At 44.9% G+C, this 19,159-nt stretch overlaps 1 protein-coding gene across 1 annotated transcript in view; it reads right to left on the reverse strand.

Annotated features, from left to right (window-relative positions):
* phf2 (PHD finger protein 2) overlaps nucleotides 1–19,159 on the reverse strand; it is a 153,382-nt gene that overhangs the window by 54,446 nt on the left and 79,777 nt on the right. The window lies entirely within an intron of this gene.

Consider the following 19,159-nt stretch of genomic DNA (forward strand, 5'->3'; position numbering starts at 1 on the left):
TATGAACTTTCCAAAATAATTTACCAGCCCAAGAAATGACCGAAGCTCCAACAAATAGGGGAACATGGGTATCTTTGATTGCCCTCAATATTTCTTCCAAATGGTGTAACCTGTTCTTGTCCACTCTGTTGGTCACTTGGGGGGCCTGGAATTTTTTTTTCCCTCCTTAAGTGTACACTCACCTTGGAAAAATGCCTTATATCAAAGTTCTTTAAATGTCCCTTATTAGTTTTCCCTGTTATTAGATCATCTAGATAAATGGCTACCTGAAGTAGACATTGCAAAATGTTCTCCATTCTTCGCTGAAAAATTGAAAAGGCTAATGATACTCCAAATAACAGTCCTGTTTATTGGTACAAGCCCTTATGGTTATTGATTGCAGCATACCTCTGGCAATCCTCATCCAACTGCAATTGGCAAGCGTGGCTCATGTCAACTCCGTAAAAGACAGCAACACCTGCCAGCTTTTACTGTTTACTATTTGTTTAAAATGCCTCCAAAGGCAAGCAATTCATCAGCCTTCAAAACGACCAGTGCTGACCATTCTGCAAATTGGACTAGTTTGATGATTGCTTCACTTTCCAGTCTTCTGATTTCTGCCCCTACTTTTGTCTGTAAGGTAAAAAGCACTAGGCAGGCCTTGCAGAATCATAGAATGGCTTCCTCATCAACATGCAAGGTGGCCTTTGCTCCTCTGATAGTCCTGGAAGACTTCTGGGTATTTAATTAGGACTTCACTCAGGCAGGAGAAAGTGAGGACTGCAGATGCTGGAGATCAGAGCTGAAAATGTGTTGCTGGAAAAGCGCAGCAGGTCAGGAAGCATCCAAGGAGCAGGAGAATCGACGTTTTGGGCATGAGCCCTTCTGCAGGAATGAGGAAAGTCATTCTTTCACTCAGGCAGCCACTTTCTAACTATAAAATGTTGAGCCAATCTAGGTGAATCTCTTGCTACCAATTTTGCTCCATCAAGCTTGGGTCCAAGCTTCTTACTACAATCACTGGTAACTGAACCAGCTGCTTTTCATAACAGACCAGAACTGAATTTGTACCCTTTAGGTGTAAAAGATCCTTGGTACAAGCTCTCAGTCTAGCAGGGGTCTTGCGCAAACTTAAGGGCTGGAGACCAGAGCAGGTTTTGTTAAAAACTAGTACTGTGGTCAGTGATACGGCCATGCCATACCGACCTCCCTTAATACTGGATGATCATTTAATCAGACGTTTCTTTTGATTGGTTCTGATTTTGAAGTTGTTAAACAATTCAACTGTTCCAAACCTGATGTAGGTGGACTTTCCAGCAGATTGACTCTTTTGGATCCTGGCCTATGAGTTATCTTATTTAACTTGGGTCTAGTAGGATTCTTTCGCCGTCTCAAGTCCACATACCAGCAGCAACTACCACAGCTTGCCAGGCTGGATCCTGAAGAAAGTTTGAAGTGTTTGGCCAAGGCTTGGCTTTGTTTTGTGGTTTTGCTATGGGCCAATCTAGAGTCCCTCTGATCAGCATATGTCCTGAGTGAGGTCACACAATTGTCTTCATTCAAGTTGTGTTCCTCAAGCTCAGTTGTCTGGCAAGGATAGCCAGTTCCATCAGAATATCCTACAACTCATATGCTCCATTTGCCACATTTTCCAGTGATGAAGCCACTTGTACTGCCTGTTTCAAGTCCAGTTGGGCTTCAGCTAGTTGGTGTTTTTGCATAGTTACATAATTAATTCCACAAAGCAAATGGACTCTCAGCATTTCATTGAAGGTTAAACCAAAGTCAAAGGCTCCGCCAGTTGTTTCAACCTAGTCAAAAAAATCTGAAATGGATTCCCCTGGTTCTCAAATTGGCAATTAAAAAATGAAATTGTCTCAGAATTAGAGGAAGCTTGGGGTTGTAATATTCCTTAACTATGTCTGTAAAATCTTGAAAGGTTTTAGTGTCAGGCTCCTAATAACAGAAAAGGCTGAAGTCCACAGAGAAATACTTGTTGCCTTTAGCCTGCTACAATGTCAACTGCCTGGAAAAAAAAACATTCTTTTCCACTAAGCCCAGTCCCAAATGGCAGGATTGAACCAGTCAAGCTTCCCAAACAAAATCATGATGAAAGAAATGCTATCCAACTCAAAGACGAACTTCAATGAGCAAGCTTCTTCAGGATCATGCTTTACCCTCGTGACAACTGAAATAACTCCACACAGTCTGGTTTCCTATCACCAAGTCACCCTTTATTTTCACATTAACAGTCTTTATTTTAGTAGTGCCCCATTCAGATTAAAAAATGAGGTCTGCAGATGCTGGAGATCACAGCTGCAAATGTGTTGCTGGTCAAAGCACAGCAGGCCAGGCAGCATCTCAGGCAGCATTCCTGAGATGCTGCCTGGCCTGCTGTGCTTTGACCAGCAACACATTTGCAGCCCCATTCAGATTATCAGAGTAGCAGTATCTCTGACACTCTCCTTTTTATTTGTCAGCCGGGGCTGCCTGATTGGATTAGATTAACAGCCCAATCAGGAAATTTATATGCTAAAACAAAAACAGAAGTTGCTGGAAAAGCTGGGCAGGTCTGGCGACATCTGCGAAGAGAAATCAAACTTTAATATTTCAGGTCCGGTGACCCTTCCTCAGGACTGATGGTAGCTAGGAAAATGTTGATTTATATGCAGAAGATAGGATCTGGGGAGGAGGTGTGGAATAAATGATAGGTAGGGATAGAGCCCAAAGAGAGAGAAGATTACTTGGTTAGACAAAGGAGTTGATAATGATCTGACTGGAATGGGTGAATAGCTGTTAATGGAGATTGTTAGTGGCTAACAATAGGTAGTGTGTAATGGCAGACTATGTGATAACAAGGTCTGGCGTGTGGGAGGTCGGGGGCTCGGACATGGGGGAGTTCAGGTCCTAAAATTACTGAACTCAATATTGAGTCCAGAGGGCTAGCTGCAGGCTCCCCAAGTGAAATTGGGGTGTTATTCAGCTTGTGCTGAACTTTGCTAGAACACCACAGTAAGCCTGAGACAAAGAAATTGACCAGGGAACAGGGTAGTGTGTTACAGTGGCAGGCAACTGGAAGCTCAGGGTCTTTTTTGCAGGCAGAACACAAATGTTCTGCAAAACAGTCACCCAGTCTACGTTTCATTTCCTCAATGTAGAGGAGACCACATTGTGAACAGCGAATGCAGGAGACTATATTGTGAGATGTGCAGATACAGTGCTGCTTCACCTGGAAGGAATGGTTAGGTCCTTGGATACTGAGGAGGGAGGAGGTAACTGGGCAGGCATTTCCCCTACCATTTGCAGGGGAAATTGCCGTGGGGCTGTGGGGTGGTATTGGGAGTGAAGGAAGAGTGGACTATGGTGTCCCGAAGGGAACAATCCTTGCAGAAGGTGGACAAGGAAGGGGAGGTGAATATGTGTCTGGTGGTTGCATCTTGCAAGAGATGGTAGAAATGGCAGCTGATGATCTTCTAGTTGAGGATGCTGGTGGGTTGATAGATAAGGACAAGGGGAATGCTATCACTGTTGCAGGAGGGAAGAGAGGGGGTGAGGGCAGAAATGCGGAAGATGGTTTGGACCCGGGTGAGTGCCACTGTGCTGGGGAGTCTTCGGTTGAAAAAGAAGGTGGACATTTCAGATACACTTGTCAAAACTGGCCTTATTGGAACATGTACGGCAGAGACAGAGGAACTGAGAGAATGGAATGGAATCTTTACAAGAAACAGCGTGCAAGGATGTATATCCAGGTAGCTGCAGCAATCGGTGGGTTTAGAGGGAATATTAGTGGTCAATCTCTCCTCAGAAATGGAAATAGAGATGTCGAAGAAGGGATGGGAGGAGTCAGAGACAGACCAGGTGAAAGGGAGGGCGCAGAGGAAATTGGAAATGAAATTGATGAACTTTTCCAGTTCCAGTTCAGAGAGGGAAGCAGCGCTAATATCATCAATATATCAGAGAAATAGTTGCGGGTGGATGTCTAATAGGACTGAAACAAGGAATGTTCCATACTCCCCAAAGAGACAGGCATAACTGGGGCCCATGCACGTACCCATGGCCACCCCTCTGATCTGAAGAAAATGAGAGTAGTTAAAGAAAAGTTGTTGAGGGTGAGGACGAGTTCAGCCAAGCGATGGAGGGTGGTGGTGGGTGGGGACAGTTCTGGTACAAGATGATTAGGGGTTTAGATAGGGTTGACAGTGAGAACCTTTTTCCGCTAATGGAGTCAGCTGTTACTAGGGGACACAACTTTAAATTAAGGGGTGGTAGGTATACGACAGATGTTAGGAGTAGATTCTTTACTCAGCGGGTTGTGAGTTCATGGAATGCCCTGCCAGTAGCAGTGGTGGACTCCCCCTCTTTATGGTCATTTAAGCGGGCATTGGATAAGCATATGGAGGTTATTGGGCTAGTGTAGGTTAGGTAGGCTTCGGTCGGCGCAACATCGAGGGCCGAAGGGCCTGTACTGCGCTGTATTTTTCTATGTTCTATGTTCTATGGTCTTTGCTCCAGGAAGAAGCGGAGAGTCCTCACTCCATCCTGGTGGAGGATGGACATTTAAAGAGATTTTACGTCTACGGTAAAGAGGAGACGGCTGGAGGGTGCAAACCAGAAATAGTAAAACTGGTGTAAAGCATCAGAGGAATCATGGATGTACGTTGGCAAGGGCAGGACTGGTGAGAAAAGAATGAGTCAAGGTAGGGGTTGTCAAGGATGTTCCCTGGCTAACATCTCTGGCTCAGGCATGCTGTAGTGCTCCAGTGAAGCTCAGTGCAAAACTGGAAGATCAATACCTCCTTTTCCGCTTGGGGAACCTGGAGCCCTCCGGACTCAATACTGAATTTAATAATTTTAGGGCCTGAACTCCTTCATGTCCGAGCTCTTTACCACACACACCAGGCCGTGTTATCACACTGTCTGCCATTACACACTAGGCAAAAGTGAGGACTGTAGATGCTGGAAATCAGAGTCTAGATTAGAGTGGTGCTGGAAAAGCAGAGCAGGTCAGGCAGCATCCAAGCAGCAGGAAAATCGATGTTTCAGACAAAAGCCCTTAACTGTGCTGGTTTGAATGTAGTCCGGAGTCCATGTGGGATCAGTTGGCTGTGGAAGCAAGCACTGAGGAAGCAGATATGGCTGTGGTAGCGGGTCTTTTTCAGAACATGGTTGGAGAGCTTCAGGGCAGAGGAGACGACCTGGGGTTACAGTGAGAGAGAGACTCACTGAGATTCTTGTAGAGAGAGGAGGAGAACTTCTTCAAGGTAGACATCCTTGCAAGAGGATTTGCAGTAAGGTTAAAATCAACTATACAAAAGTGAGGACTGCAGATGCTGGAAATCAGAGTCTAGATTAAAGTAGTGTTGGAAAAGCACAGCAGATCAGGTAGCATACAAGCAGGAAAATCTACATTTTTCCTGCTCTTTAGATGCTTCACTGCCATTACACACTACCTATTGATAGCCACTAACAGTCTCCATTAACAGCCGTTCACCCTCCCAGCCAGATCATCAACCACTCCTTTATCTGTCCAAGTAGTCTTCTCTCTCGTTGGGATCTATCCATACCTATTGCTTACTCCTTACCCCCTCCCTTGAGCCTATCTTCTGCACATAAACCAACATTTTTCTAGCAACCATCAGTTCTGAAGTAGGATCACTGGACCCGAAACATTAACTTTGATTTCTCTGCACAGATATTGCCAGACCTGCTGAGCTTTCCCAGCAAATTTCGCTTTTGTTTCCGATTCACAGCATCCATAGTTATTTCAGTTTATATTTCATATTCTATGATGTCCAGCTGGCTGACCTTGTTACAATCATGATACCTTTTAATATTTAGCCTATAGATCTCTCACAAGCCCGCTGTGTGGTGCTGTATTAAATGCCTTCCATATGTCCATGTACACCATTTCAGCAGTATTACCTTTGTCCACTTTCTATTACCTCTTCAAAAAAAACTCCAGCAATTCAGTAAAATATAATTTCCTCTTTTGAAATCCATGCTGGCTACTAATCAGCTCCAGTGACTACTAATTCTGCACTAAACAGTTGCCTCTGAAAGATTCCTCACCAGTTAATTGGACTAGTCTGTAGTCACTGGATTCATCCTTCCAACCTTGTTTTAATAAGGGACATAATGTTTGTTAATTTCCAATCCTCTGACACCCTCCTGAGTCTAAGGAGAACTGAAAGATTATGGTCTGTGCTTTTGAACTATCCACTCTCACTTCCTTCAATATCCTTGGATGCATTTCATTTGCACCCAGTGCTTCGTCAACTCTAAGCACCAACAGTCTATTCAAAACCTTTGTCCTATCAATTTTAAATTGTTCTAGTGACAGGTTTTCTTCCCATATGACCAGGACAACACAACCTTTCAGATTTTCCCCCACTGCCATTTGACCTACTTGGCCCAGTTCAGTTCCAAGAAAGTATGTCCAAAAGTACATCCTTTCTCAGTCAATGAATGGTTGCGGGTTCCTGGTGGAAGACTTTACACCCAGTGCTCCATCCAGCACCTGGAAAATAGCAAATATAACTGTTCTGTTCAAGAAGGGAGGGAGGCAATAAATAGAAAAGTATAGTTAGCTTGAAGTCTGTTATGAGGAAGGTGCTAGCATTGATCTTTCCAGAGTTTATCACTTAGAAAAATTAGAGGCAATTCGCAATAGTTAGCATGATTTCATGAATGGGAAATCACACTTAACCAATTTATTAGACTTCTTTGAAGTAGTAATAGATGCTATAGGTAAAGGTGAGCTGGTAGATGTACTGTACTTGGATCTCCAGAAGGCATTTGATAAGGTGCCAACTCAGAGGATATTGTGGAAAGCAAAAGCTCATAACTTAGGAGTTAACGCCGATGGAAGGTTGGTTGGCTGGTAGAAATCAGACTGTACATATCTGGATCTTGGACTAATAGGCAGGATGTGACAAGTAGAGCCCTGCAGGGTCTGTGCTGGGGACTCAATTATTTTTACAATTTACATTAATAACTTAGATAAGGAGAGCATGTTAGCTAAAGTTACAAACAACACAAAGGTAAGTACGAAATTATGTTGTGAAGGAGTTTGCAGAAGAATATAAAAGGTTAAATGAGTAGGCAAATATCTGGCAAACTGGGTGTAATGTGGGAAACTGAAGTTTCTCATTTTGGCAGGAAAAATTAAGAAGTAGAATATTACTTAAATGGAGAATGATTGCAGAAATCTGAGGTACAGAGTGATTTAGATGCTCTAGCGCATGGGCCACAAAAAGTAATTAATAAGGGTAATCGAATGCTATGCTGAAAATGTGTTGCTGGAAAAGCGCAGCAGGTCAGGCAGCATCATTCCTGAAGAAGGGCTCATGCCCGAAACGTCGATTCTCCTGCTCCTTGGATGCTGCCTGACCTGCTGCGCTTTTCCAGCAACACATTTTCAGCTCTGATCTCCAGCATCTGCAGTCCTCACTTTCTCCTAATCGAATGCTATGCTTTATTTTAAGAGGGGCTGTAAGTAAAAAATGAGGTCTGCAGATGCTGGAGATCACAGCTGCAAATGTGTTGCTGGTCAAAGCACAGCAGGTTAGGCAGCATCTCAGGAATAGAGAATTCGACGTTTCGAGCACAAGCCCTTCATCAGGAATAAGAGAGAGAGAGCCAAGCCGGCTGAGATAAAAGGTAGGGAGGAGGGACTAGGGGGAGGGGCGATGGAGGTGGGATAGGTGGAAGGAGGTCAAGGTGAGGGTGATAGGCCGGAGTGGGGTGGGGGCGGAGAGGTCAGGAAGAGGATTGCAGGTTAGGAGGGCGGTGCTGAGTTGAGGGAACCGACTGAGACAAGGTGGGGGGAGGGGAAATGAGGAAGCTGGAGAAATCTGAATTCATACCTTGTGGTTGGAGGGTTCCCAGGCGGAAGATGAGGCGCTCCTCCTCCAGCTGTCGTGTAGTTGTGTTCTGCCGGTGGAGGAGTCCAAGGACCTGCATGTCCTCGGTGGAGTGGGAGGGAGAGTTAAAGTGTTGAGCCACGGGGTGATTGGGTTGTCTACCTCCTGCCAAAATCCACAAACCTGCCTGCCCCGGCCGACCCATTGTCTCAGCCTGCTCCTGCCCCACCGAACTCATCTCCCAATACCTCGACACGGTCCTGTCCCCTTTAGTCCAAGAACTCCCCACCTACGTTCGGGACACCACCCACGCCCTCCACCTCCTCCAGGATTTTCGCTTCCCCGGTCCCCAACGCCTTATTTTCACTATGGACATCCAGTCCCTGTACACCTCCATCCCCCATCACGAAGGACTCAAAGCCCTCCGCTTCTTCCTTTCCCGCCGCACTAACCAGTACCCTTCCACTGACACCCTCCTTCGACTGACTGAACTGGTCCTCACCCTGAATAACTTCTCTTTTCAATCCTCCCACTTCCTCCAAACTAAAGGAGTTGCCATGGGCACCCGCATGGGCCCCAGCTATGCCTGCCTCTTCGTAGGATATGTGGAACAGTCCATCTTCCGCAACTACACTGGCACCACCCCCCACCTTTTCCTCCGCTACATCGATGACTGTATCGGCGCTGCCTCGTGCTCCCACGAGGAGGTTGAACAGTTCATCAACTTTACTAACACCTTCCATCCTGACCTGAAATTCACCTGGACTGTCTCAGACTCCTCCCTCCCCTTCCTAGACCTTTCCATTTCTATCTCGGGCGACCGACTCAACACAGACATCTATTATAAACCGACTGACTCCCACAGCTACCTGGACTACACCTCCTCCCACCCTGCCCCCTGTAAAAACGCCATCCCATATTCCCAATTCCTTCGTCTCCGCCGCATCTGCTCCCAGGAGGACCAATTCCAACACCGCACAACCCAGATGGCCTCCTTCTTCAAGGACCGCAGATTCCCCCCAGACGTGATCGACGATGCCCTCCACCGCATCTCCTCCACTTCCCGCTCCTCCGCCCTTGAGCCCCGCTCCTCCAACCGCCACCAAGACAGAACCCCACTGGTTCTCACCTACCACCCCACCAACCTGCGCATACAACGTATTATCCGCCGCCATTTCCGCCACCTCCAAACGGACCCCACCACCAAGGATATATTTCCCTCCCCTCCCCTATCAGCGTTCCGCAAGGACCACTCCCTTCGTGACTCCCTTGTCAGATCCACACCCCCCACCAACCCAACCTCCACCCCCGGCACCTTCCCCTGCAACCGCAGGAAATGTAAAACTTGCGCCCACACCTCCACACTCACTTCCCTCCAAGGCCCCAAGGGATCCTTCCATATCCGCCACAAGTTCACCTGTACCTCCACACACATCATCTATTGCATCCGCTGCACCCGATGTGGCCTCCTCTATATTGGTGAGACAGGCCGCTTACTTGCGGAACGCTTCAGAGAACACCTCTGGGCCGCCCGAACCAACCAACCCAATCACCCCGTGGCTCAACACTTTAACTCTCCCTCCCACTCCACCGAGGACATGCAGGTCCTTGGACTCCTCCACCGGCAGAACACAACTACACGACGGCTGGAGGAGGAGCGCCTCATCTTCCGCCTGGGAACCCTCCAACCACAAGGTATGAATTCAGATTTCTCCAGCTTCCTCATTTCCCCTCCCCCCACCTTGTCTCAGTCGGTTCCCTCAACTCAGCACCGCCCTCCTAACCTGCAATCCTCTTCCTGACCTCTCCGCCCCCACCCCACTCCGGCCTATCACCCTCACCTTGACCTCCTTCCACCTATCCCACCTCCATCGCCCCTCCCCCTAGTCCCTCCTCCCTACCTTTTATCTCAGCCGGCTTGGCTCTCTCTCTCTTATTCCTGATGAAGGGCTTGTGCTCGAAACGTCGAATTCTCTATTCCTGAGATGCTGCCTAACCTGCTGTGCTTTGACCAGCAACACATTTGCAGTTTAAGAGGGGCTGAGCATACATGTAAAGCTGCAATGCTGCAGTCACACAGGGCATTCAGAATACCTCTCAAATACTATGTGCAGTTTTTGTGTCCTTAAATAAGGAAGGATGGAAATGAGTCAGAGATGATTCATAAGGTATTTACTAGATTTGACACCTGGAATGAGTGGGTTGTCTTTTGATGATAAGTTGGACTTATCTAACCTGTTTCCACTGGAGGTAAGGCTGGACTGAAGTCTGATCAAGAATAGCCTTGATAAATTGGATTTGAAAAAATGTTTTTTTCTTCTCAATCCAGAATTAAGGGGCACTGTTTTAAAATGAAGAAAATAATTTAAGTTTAATTTTTCAAGAGAGATGAGGAGAATTTTTTTTACTCTGAGAGGGTTGTGCAACTTTGGAACACTCTGCCTCAGAGGGTGGTAGAAGTGAGGTCATAGAATATTTTTAGAACAGAGTTAGATAAATTCTTGATAGGTGGGGGAAATCAAAGGTTATCAGAAGTAGACGGGAATATGGAAAACACAAGAAGATCCACATTGGTCTTAATGAGCGGTGGAACAAGCTCAAGGGACCAAATGGTCAATACTTATTTCATATGTTCATAACACCACTATAACCACAGCCAGCACATTTGGATTCTTGATCCATATTTCCTCCCGACACAAAAGAAAATCAAGCCCTGCTCAGTGAGGAGTTACCAATCTGATTGATTGGGAAAACAGATCTTGGTTTGACCAAATCACATATGCCACAGGTCCTTTGCAGAGATCAATTCCTGTGCAGTACCCTCTAAGAACCACAAGTTGCATCTCAAAAATCTGGTTAAATTCTGTAGGCTGTGTAAACTTAATTTACAATAAGCACATTCCTTTCCTGCTGACTGCAATGTCCTGGCTTATTAGTATTTCGCAAAACTTAGAAAATTTTCATTTGAACTAGTTGTTATTTGTAGTTATGTCTCAGTTGGTAGCCCTTCTTCAGCAGGATCATAAGTCCCACTTAACTGCTTGAGTATGCTGATAATCCAGTATAGTGTTAAGGGAGCACTTTTGGATGAAATATTAAACAGAAGAATTTAATGTTTCTCTGCCAGCAGGTTTGCAGAAGGGAGGTGGGGTCTTAAGATTTTATGCTGCCCTAGCAATCTTCAACCTGTTTGTTATTTTATTGAGCTGTGGTTCTGTTCGCCGAGCTGGGAATTTGTGTTGCAGATGTTTCGTCCCCTGTCCTCAGTGCTTGGGAGACTCCTGTGAAGCGCTTCTGTGTTGTTTCCTCCGGCATTTATAGTGGTTTGTCTCTGCCACTTCCCGTTGTCAGTTCCAGCTGTCTGCTGCAGTGGCCACTTTATTGGGTCCAGGTCGATGTGTTTGTTGATAGAATTTGTGGATGAGTGCCATGCCTCTAGGAATTCCCTGGCTGGTCTCTGTTTGGCTTGTCCTATAATAATAGTGTTGTCCCAGTCGAACTCATGTTGCTTGTCATAGAGACGTACAGCATGGCAACTGACCCTTCGGTCCAACCCGTCCATGCTGACCAGATATCCCAACTCAATCTAGTCGCACCTGCCAACGCCTGGCCCATGTCCCTCCAAGCCCTTCCTATTCATATACCCATCCAAATGCCTCTTAAATGTTGCAATTGTACCAGCCTCCACCACATCCTCTGGCAGCTTATTCCATACACGTACCGCCCTCTGCTTGAAAAAATTGCCCCTTAGGTCTCTTTTATATCTTGCCCCTCTCACCCTAAACCTAAGCCCTCTAGTTTTGGACACCCCGACCCCAGGGAAAAGACCTTGTCTATTTATCCTATCCATGCCCCTCATAATTTTGTAAACCTCTATGAGGTCACCCCTCAGCCTCCGACGCTCCAGGGAAAACAGCCCCAGCCTGTTCAGCCTCTCCCTGTAGCTCAGATCCTCCAACCCTGGCAACATCCTTGTAAATCTTTTCTGAACCCTTTCAAGTTTCACTACATTTTTCCGATAGGAAGGAGACCAGAATTGCACGCAATATTCCAACAGTGGCCTAACCAATGTCATATATAGCCGCAACATGACCTCCCAACTCCTGTACTCAATACTCTGATCAATAAAAGAAAACATACCAAAGCCTTCTTCACTATCCTATCTACCTGCGGCTCCACTTTCAAGGAGCTATGAACCTACACTCCAAGGTCTCTTTGTTCAGCAACACTCCCTAGGACCTTACCATTAAGTGTATAAATCCTGCTAAGTTTTGCTTTCCCAAAATGCAGCACGTCACAGATATCTGAATTAAACTCCATTTGCCACTTCTCAGCCCATTGGCGCATCTTGTCCAGATCCTGTTGTAATCTGAGGTAACCCTCTTCGCTGTCCACTACACTTATAGTGTCATCTGCAAACTTACTAACTGTACCTCTTATGCTCGCATCCAAATCATTTACGTAAATGACAAAAAGTAGACGGCCCAGCACCAATCCTTGTGGCACTCCACAGGTCACAGGCCTCCAGTCTGAAAAACAACCCTCCACCACCACCCTCTGTCTTCTACCTTTGAGCCACTTCTGTATCCAAATAGCTGGTTCTCCCTATATTCCATGAGATCTAACCTTGCTAATTAGTCTCCCATGGGGAACCTCGTTGAACGCCTTACTGAAGTCCATATAGATCACATCTACTGCTCTGCCCTCATCAATCCTCTTTGTTACTTCTTCAAAACACTCTACCAAGTTTGTGAGACATGATTTCCCATGCACAAAGCCATGTTGACTATCTCGAATCAGTCCTTGCCTTTCCAAATACATGTACATCCTGTCCCTCAGGATTCCCTCCAACAATTTGCCCACCATCGAGGTCAGGCTCACCGTTCTATAGTTCCCTGGCTTGACTTTACTGCCTTTCTTAAACAGTGGCACCATGTTTGCCAACCTCCAGTCTTCCGACACCTCACCCGTGACTATCGATGATACAAATATCTCAGCAAGAGGTCCAGCAATCACTTCTCCAGCTTCCCACTGAGTTCTCAGGTACACTTGATCAGGCCCTGGGGATTTATCCACCTTTGACCGTTTCAAGCCATCCAGCACTTCCTCCTCTGTAATCTGGACATTTTGCAAGATGTCACCATCTGTTTCCCTACAGTCTATATCTTCCATATCCTTTTCCACAGTAAATACTGGTGCAAAATATTCATTTAGTATCTCCCCCATTTTCTGTGGCTCCACACAAAGGCCGCCTTGCTGATCTTTGAGGGGCCCTATTCTCTCCCTAGTTACCCTTTTGTTCTTCATATATTTGTAAAACCCCTTTGGATTCTCCTTAATTCTATTTGCCAAAAGCTATCTCATGTCTCGGTTTTGCCCTCCTGATTTCCCTCTTAGGTATATTCCTACTTTCTTTATACTCTTCTCAGGATTCAATCGATCTATCCTGTCTGTACCTGACATCTGTTTCCTTCTTTTTCTTAATCAAACCCTCAATTTCTTTAGTCATCCAGCATTCCCTATACCAACCAGCCTTCCCTTTCACCCTGACAGGAATATACTCTCTCTGGATTCTAGTTATCTAATTTCTGAAGGCTCCCCATTTTCCAGCTGTCCCTTTACTTGCGAACATCTGCCTCCAATCAGCTTTTGAAAGTTCTTAGGTAAAAACAATGACTGCAGATGCTGGAAACCAGATTCTGGATCAGTTGTCTTGTACACAGTTAAGAAATTCCTCTCCATCTAAACCTTGAACACTATGGCAGTCCCAGTTGATGTTTGGAAAGTTAAAATCCCCTACCATAACTATCTTTTTATTCTTACAGATAGCTGAGATCTCCTTACAAGTTTGTTTCTCAATTTCCCTCTGACTATTGGGGGGGGGGGGGGTCTATTATACATCCCTTTCATCCCTTTCTTATTTCTCAGTTCCACCCAAATAACTTCCCTGGATGTATTTCCGGGAATATCCTCCCTTAGCACAGCTGTAATGCTATCCCTTATCAAAAATGCCACCCCCCTCCTCTTTTGCCTCCCTTTCTATCCTTCCTGTAGCATTTGTATCCTGGAACATTAAGCTCCCAGTCTTGCCCATCCCTGAGACATGTTTCCACGATTGCTATGATATCCCAGTCCAACGTTCCTAACCATTCCCTGAGTTCATCTGCCTTCCCTGTTCGGCCCCTTGCATTAAAATAAATGCAGTTTAATTTATTAATCCTACCTTGTCCCAACCTGCCCTGACTGTTTGACTCACTTCTGTTCTCAGCTGTACCCGTCTCAGATCGATCTCTTTCCTCACTATCTCCCTGGGTCCCACCCCCTCACCTTACTAGTTTAAATCCTCCCAAGCAGTTCTAGCAAATGTCCCTGCCAGTATATTAGTCCCCTCCCAATTTAGGTGCAATCCGTCCTTCTTGTACAGGTCACTTCTACCCGAAAAGAGATTCCAATGATCCAAAAATGTGAATCCTTCTCCCATACACCAGCTCCTCAGCCATGCATTCATCTGCTCTATTCTCCTATTCCTGCCTCACTAGCTCGTAGCACTGGGAGTAATCCAGATATTACTACCCTTGAGGACCTCCTTTTTAAATTTCTACCTAACTCTATGTAATCTTGTCATCTGTGTGTGTGGCTACTAAGGATGGCTGGTCATGTCGTTTCGTGGCTAGTTAGTGTTCATGGATACGGATCGTTAGCTGTCTTCCTGTTTGTCCTATGTAGTGTTTTGTGCAGTCCTTGCATGGGATTTTGTACATTACGTTGGTTTTGCTCATGCTGGGTATCGGGTCCTTTGTCCTGGTGAGTTGTCGTTTGAGAGTGGCCATTGGTTTGTGTGCTGTTATGTGTCCTAATGGTCGTAGTAGTCTGACTGTCAGTTAGAAATGTTCTTGATGTATGGTAACGTGGCTAGTCCTTTGGGTTGTGGCATGTTCTCATTCCATTGTCTTTCCCTTAGGCATCTGTTGATGAAATTGCAGGGGTATCCATTTTTGGCATATACCTTGTAGAGATGTTCTTCTTTCTCTTTTTGCAGTTCAGGTGTGCTACGGTGTGTTGTGGCCCTTTTGAACAGTGTCTTGATACAACTTCTTTTGTGTGTGTCTTCTGAACTGACAGCCAGACTACTACAACCACTGGGACTCATAACAGCACACAAACCAACAGCCACTCTCAGACAACAACTCACCAGGACAAAGGACCCGATACCCAGTATGAGCAAAACCAACATAGTATACAAAATCCCATGCAAGGACTGCACAAAACACTACATAGGACAAACAGCAAGACAGCTAACGATCCGTTTCCATGAACACCAACTAGCAACGAAACAACACGACCAGCTATCCTTAGTAGCCACACACACAGATGACAAGCAACATGAGTTCGACTGGGACAACACTACTATTATAGTACAAGCCAAACAGAGAACAGCCAGGGAATTCCTAGAGGCATGGCACTCATCCACAGATTCTATCAGCAAACACATCGACCTGGACCCAATATACCGGTTTTTGCAGTGGAGAGCTGGAACTGACAACCAGAAGCGGCAGAGACAAACCACTATAAATGCCGGAGTAAACAACACAGAAGCACTTCACAGGAGGCTCCCAAGCACTGAGGATGTCACCTAGACAGGAGACGAAATGTCTGCAACACAAATTCCCAGCTCAGTGAACAGAACCACAACAACGAGCACCCGAGCTATAAATCTTCTCACAAATTTTATTGAGGGATGGGCAAGAACGTACGATGCCTTTAAATATAAATGGTGCTGTGATATAGCTACCTCACAACTGGCTCCATCATATTGAAGAATTTCAATCATATTTGATTTTAAAACAAAATTTGATGCTTAATACACATCAGTAAATAGTCAACAGCATTGCCTACAGTCAATGAAATCATGCCTCTCAATAAACAAACAATTTAACCACTCAGTGCCCACAATCTGCAATTACTAGATTTTCAAGGGCTCTTTACATAGTTAATTTCCATTACAGAGCATTATGTATGATCTGGTTATATAATAAAATGTGAAGACTGTGCACAGGAAATGCACATGAAGGGCACAGTTCTTTTTCACATAGTATGGCATTTCATAAAATGCATTTTTCAAATGAGCCATGACTTGTGAGCAGATTTTAACAGGACTGGTGAACCCATGAATACCCATCTTGATCTCATTACTTTTATATCTAAATTTTCTAAAATAAAATCTTGCTTAAACTCTGTGGACAAAATAAGTTTCAGATATAAATCAAATTAGCAGGCAAAGAATCTTCAAAAAGCACTTTTAATAACGTTGTTAGGAAAAGGTAGAAAAGCAACATGTTTAGTTAATTGTTCATGTGATGCAATGCTGCAGGCAAGGCCAGATTTATTGCTCAGCACTAACTGCTCTTGAGGTGAAGATGATCACCGTTGCAGTCTATGTGGTGATGGTAGGTCTTAATTACCTTTAGGGAATACCAGGTTTTTGCCCCAGCAGCAATGAAAGAATGTCAATACTTTCCAAATTTGGATACTGTGCAACTTGAGAGGAATTAAGCCAGTGCTTTCGAGGTAATAGAAACTTCAGATTTGGAAAATGCTGTCGAAGAAGCTTTGACAAGTTGCTATGATGTAATTTATACATGGGACACACTGTTACTGTTCACTGGTGACTGAATGACAGTGGAGGGGATGTTAGTGCAGCAGGCATCAAAAATTATGGATGGTATCAAACTTCTTCAATGATGTTTGCAAGCTGTACTGTTCCAAGGAAGTGGGATGAATTGTTTCAAATTTCTGATTTATGCTTTGTCAATTATGTACAAACTTTTGGAGTTCAAGAGACTAGTTAATTACTACAAAATTTAGAGCTTCAGATCTGCTCTTGTAGCCACAATATTTATACTGATAGTCCATTTAGGTTTCTGGTCAGTAGTAACCCAGAATATTGGTGGTGAGAGATTCGGAGATGATAAGGCCATTGAACATAATGGGAAGATATTGACCTTGTGCTAGCATGTATGTTGCAGGTTTCACCAAGCCTGAACATTGTCCAGGGCACAGAAAGCCTCAGTATCTGAAGGCTTGTAAAGAGTACTGAATACTGTACAACCATTAGCAAGCATGTCCACTTCAGAGGAACGGAATTACCATATGAAGCAACTAAAGCTGAGAAACCCTTATGTTCTTTAAACAAAATGTACAACTAAATACCAAATGTTTATATCTATAATTTCCAACACCAATGTGAACATAGCAATTCAAAATGGACCAAAAAAGTTGAGAAAAAATATGATATAAAAAGGCTGACAATCAGAAGCAAGATTTAGAATAAAGGTACAGTGTTTTATAAACAGGAAGTATATACAGATCTAAAGGTTTAAATACAGTACTAGTTGATCTCCCCTGAATCTGCACACAGAAAGCCTCTGGCAGAAAAAGACATGAGGGTCAAAGGTTTTACACAGAAGGTGGTTCACATATGGAAGTGGTGGAATGTGGGAATAATTACAATATTTAAAAGACATTTGGATAAGTACATGAATAGGAAAGGTTTGCTATGGTGTAATTTGGAAAGGTTTTATGGGCCAGGAGCAGACTGCTGTGGCTAGTTTAGTTTGGGATTATAGTAGGTATGGACTGGTTGGACTGAAGGGTCTGTTTCCGTGCTGTATGACTCTATAAAAGCAGATGACATCAAGAAGAGCACTGGAAGAAAACAAAATCAATCATGGTCACTGAAAAAGCATGGATAACAATTTTGGTATTGCTGGGATTGAGGTAACAGCATAGAAACAGAAATAGAAATCTTAGTGATTCACATGACTTGAGGTTTCTAATTAAACTTTTAATTAAATGGGACACCAAGATTATACAATCTCTTGTTCAGCTTATGCAAAGGGTTAATTAGAGGACTCAAATCAGGAGTAAAAATGGTGAGTATTTAGTTGGAATGGATTAAGAATGATTGTTTTGCTGATGTTAAGTAAAAGGAGAAAGTGAAGACTGCAGGTGCAGGAGATCAGAGTCAAAAGGTGTAGTGCTGGAAAAGCACAGCCGGTCAGGCAGCATCCAAGGAGTAGGTGAGTTGACATTTCGAGCATAAGCTCTTCATCAGGAATGTGTATGTGTGTGTGTGTGTATGCGTGTGTATGCACATGTTGAGGGGAGGCTGAGAGATAATGGGAGGGGGGGGGGCCTGGGGGAAATGTAGTTGAGAATGCAATAGGTAGATGAAGGTGAGGGGTGATGGTGATAGGTCAGAGTGGAGGATGGAGTGGATAGGTGGGAAGGAAAATGGACAAGTAGGACAGTTCAAGGGAGCAGTGCCGAATTGGGGGGTTGGATCTGGGATAAGGTTGGGGGATGGGAGATGAGGAAACTGGTGAAATCGACTTTGATCCCGTATGGTTGGAGGGTGCCAAGGCAGAAGATGAAGCGTTCTTCCTCCAGGCATCAGGTAGCTGGAATTTGGCAGTTCAGGACACCCAGGACTTCTATGTCCTTGGCGGAATGGGAGGGGGAGTTAAAGTGTTCAGCCATGGGGCAGTGGGGTTATTTAGTGCATGTGTCCCAGAGGTGTTTTCTGATATGTTCCGCAAGTTGGCATCCTGTCTTCCTAATGAAAAGGACACCTCATTGAGAGCAATGGACACAGCAAATGACATGTGTGGACGTGCAGGAAAACCTCTGTCAGATGTGGAAGGATCCGTTGGGGCCTTGGATGGAGGTGAGGTGAGGAAGTGTGGGTGCAGGTTTTACACCTCTTGTGGTGGCAAGGGAAGGAGCCGGGAGTGGAGGGTAGGTTGGTGGGGGCATGGACCTAACAAGGGAATCGTGGAGGAAATAGTCTGTGGAACACAGATAAGGGTGGGAAGGGAAATATATCTCTGGTGGTAGGGTCTGTTTATAGGTGGTGGAGATGACGGAGGATGATGTGTTACATCCGGAGGTTGGTGGGGTGGAAGGTGAGGACCAGGAAGGTGTCTGTCCTTGTTGCAATTGGAGGGGTGGGGTTCAAGGGCAGAGGTGCGGGAAGCGTTAAGTAAAAGAAAATTCAGGTTATTTCTGAATTGATGTTAGACAAACACAATAGCTTATGATAGTAGTTCAGTACCATGGAATCTGTATGATGGTGGAGAACTGGAACTGGATACTGTTAGCATAGATACAGAAGCAAACTGAATGGCTGCAGGTATCATCAAGGCAGCATGTAGATGAGGAATGCGAGAAAGGCATGGATTGGAATTTTGTTGCTGGGCAGACTATTTTCGCAAGGAAGTAACTACAAACACATAAATCAAATTTCCCTAAACTAACTT

The sequence above is a fragment of the Hemiscyllium ocellatum genome, chromosome 14 (assembly GCF_020745735.1).
Source record: "Hemiscyllium ocellatum isolate sHemOce1 chromosome 14, sHemOce1.pat.X.cur, whole genome shotgun sequence".
In the NCBI taxonomy this organism is placed as follows: Eukaryota; Metazoa; Chordata; class Chondrichthyes; order Orectolobiformes; family Hemiscylliidae; genus Hemiscyllium; species Hemiscyllium ocellatum.